We start from the raw sequence: 3,057 nt of genomic DNA, 5'->3' as shown, positions 1-3,057 counted from the left end.
AAAATTAATCGTTATATTTAATTACGTTTTAATATAAAACAAATGTTTATACGACTTAATTTTCTGATCATTTTGTTAAAAAAAGATTCCAATATTACTTCAGTAAAGATTTTTTTTCTGGCAACTTTGACAAGCGAAATTAATAAAAGTACGAATTATTCTAATTATTAAAAGTATTTACCTAAATTATGTCAAGAACTGAAAAGAAAAGTAACAAAAGTCGCTTTCTCGTAGGCTTTATTAGCCTTAAAATATTGCCTCTCAAATAAAGTCTGTGCCATGCAGAGTTTACAAATCCTACTATAATTAAATTCTTATAATTTACACGTTTTTTTATAGATATTGGTTCTTTTATTAAGCATTAAATTTGAACTTAAATCTTCAAAGTAAATAACTAGAATATGAAAGTTAATTTCAAACCATATATTATAATTACGCAAGGCACTTTATTTTCCAAGAAACAGAAAAAGAAATAAATTAACGCTACACTTAAATGTAACTATAGTTAAACAAAATTCATTAAACCTAAGAAAGTTAATTTATAATATGTATGAAGATTTTATCGATTTCGTACACAAAAGGAATGGATTGCACTAAACGTTATGTGACGTTATGGTTTAAAAACAATGTAACATTGAATACAGAACTTTGGCTGAATAATATACACTAACCATAGACATATAACCTATAAATGGACAGTTTAGTTTGACGTCGAAAAGAGTCAATTTTCGAAATGACACATTGTATCATAAATGACAACACTGATGGAATTTACTCGAACAAAATAATTTTTTTACCTCAACTTTGGGCGGTGGCACCAACATATATATAGGTTATAAATCTATGACACTAACATTAATGTAGTATAAACTCATAAACATTAACATCTAAAACAAATAAACAATTTCATCTACAACGTAACATGAACATAATCTAAATCTTAAAACTAAGTCCCAGTTCAAACATACAAAACCACTTCCGAGTTTCAAGTTCTCTATTAATTTTATGTCTAAAACAAACAATCGTTTATAATAATAAATTAGTCTCAATTTTCGATAAAAAGGAAACTCAATAGTTATTTGATAAAAAAAAATTAGAAACTAACTTTCTAGATTTATAACTAACCCAAACATCCAAATATAATAAATTCATTCAAACAGCGATATCGGTTAAAATAGTACCAATTAAAAAATCAGATATTTTAATAAAATCATTAATCAGTGATTAAAAGTTCTTTAAATGGACCATTTAAAGTTGACAAAAATAAAACCGGTTAAAAGCTAACAAGAAATATTGATTTCTTTTCTCTTAGTATAGTATTAGTGTCGACAGCTTTGCCGATACAACCAGAATAAGGTCACATTGTTTACTTACATGATTATTTCAATGATTTATCCAATTATGACAAAATATAATTTTTCAAATTGCAGAACATGATTATATATTTATACTTTAATTGCAATTAAATTATATTTGAGAAATGTAAATAATATTTTTAAAGCCGAAAACACCATATTACATTTATTGTCTGTTTGACGATTGAAGATTTACATATTGTATGAAGCGTGCGCAGTGAAGCCAAACCGATACTGACAAGTGACACAGATAAAAAACGGTAACATTTAACTATCATGATGATACAGCTGTATTAATTTAGTCCAAATATAAGTTTAAATATTTCATTCATAAAAGACATTTCATAAAGTAAATTAATCGAGAGAACAGATATAAGATTCGCTAAGTCGTCGACGTGTCAAGTTCCCACGTTACACGTTGGCGTGGTCCGCTCTCAGCAGCTCCTGACCCTCGACGGAGGTCCAGTAGTCGACGAGCAGGTCGCGCTCCGTCTCCAGGCAGCTCAGGAATGTCGACATGTTCTCACCACTCTTACGGATACCTAGTAACTGTTTCTTCAACTGAACATTCTGCAAATAAATATACAAATAATGAGTATCATAATGACGTTTGCTAAAATAATACGTATTTAAAAACATACTTTAAATCCATCTTTTAAAGAAAAAATCTTTTTGACCTTAGAAAATAACGTTTATATTATGTCTTATAGTTATCTTATGTCTCTATATATATCATTTACTTTGTTTTAATTATCAATTATTAATTCATTATTGAGCAAATCCTGCTACATTTTAGTTCTGACAGTTTTAAAAAGAGTCGAATTGTTCAGATAAAACCGTATGTAGACATATGTAAAGCTCTGCAGTTAGAACTGAACTGAGTGGGATTAAATTTTATCCAATTTATTAGTTAATACATATTCAATTTCACACAAGGTAAAGAACCAAGACACTGTTTTTTTTTACCAAAAAAAAAATAACCTTGCTCGTTGAGTAACGTAAGAAAATAAATAAAAGCGATTTGCCGAGAACAACTCGTATTGCGGTATCTTATCGATTCAGGTCGCGACCCATTTGAACTGAGCACACTATGTGAGTATTATAACGACAGTGCGCCAGCGTTGCCCAGCGTTGGTCATGTCGACATTTCAGATATTTCTCTTTATAACATTATGTACTCCAACACTCTGTGACGACAGCGACGAACCTATTTTGTATTACTATGGTTTAGTAAGTTAATACATAAATAATATTATCATTATAATGCAACTAGCTTTCGCCCGCGACTCCGTCCGCGTGGAATTAAAAAAAAAACAAAAGTGAGTAACCTATGTGTTCTTCCAGACTATCTTCTACATCTATACCAAATTTCGACCATATCTGTTTAGCCGTTTAGGTTACAAACTCTAACAAACATCCATCTAAACTTTCGCATTTATAATATTAGTATGAAGTATGATTAATATTGAGAAACAAATCTAAAATTGTTTGTACATATTTTTACAATATTCATAATTTAGCAATGAAAATCATTAAATGCGTTCATTTTTAACATCGCTACCCTGACCTATAGAGGTGTCAAAGACGAATTTACATTTGAATAGCACGAGCAACAAACTTTCAAAATCTCAATCAGGATTACCACATTCATATGCATGTGTGTCGAAATTCGTGGGTTGTGTTTACTTTGGCAAATGAATTT

General features: G+C 29.5%; 1 long non-coding RNA gene across 1 annotated transcript; it reads right to left on the bottom strand.

Moving 5' to 3' along the window:
* Nucleotides 1-424: 424 nt before the first annotated feature.
* On the bottom strand, nt 425-2,658 carry LOC106109689. The gene is made up of 2 exons (XR_001226026.1): nt 2,337-2,658; nt 425-1,925 (listed from the first exon to the last, which is right to left on the bottom strand). It is a non-coding gene; the product is annotated as an uncharacterized LOC106109689 (long non-coding RNA).
* Nucleotides 2,659-3,057: the final 399 nt, after the last annotated feature.

The sequence above is a fragment of the Papilio polytes genome, unplaced genomic scaffold, assembly GCF_000836215.1.
Source record: "Papilio polytes unplaced genomic scaffold, Ppol_1.0 DF821067.1, whole genome shotgun sequence".
NCBI lineage: Eukaryota > Metazoa > Arthropoda > Insecta > Lepidoptera > Papilionidae > Papilio > Papilio polytes.
Note: the sequence above shows the minus strand (reverse complement) of the source record. Positions and strands in the feature narration are given on the sequence as shown.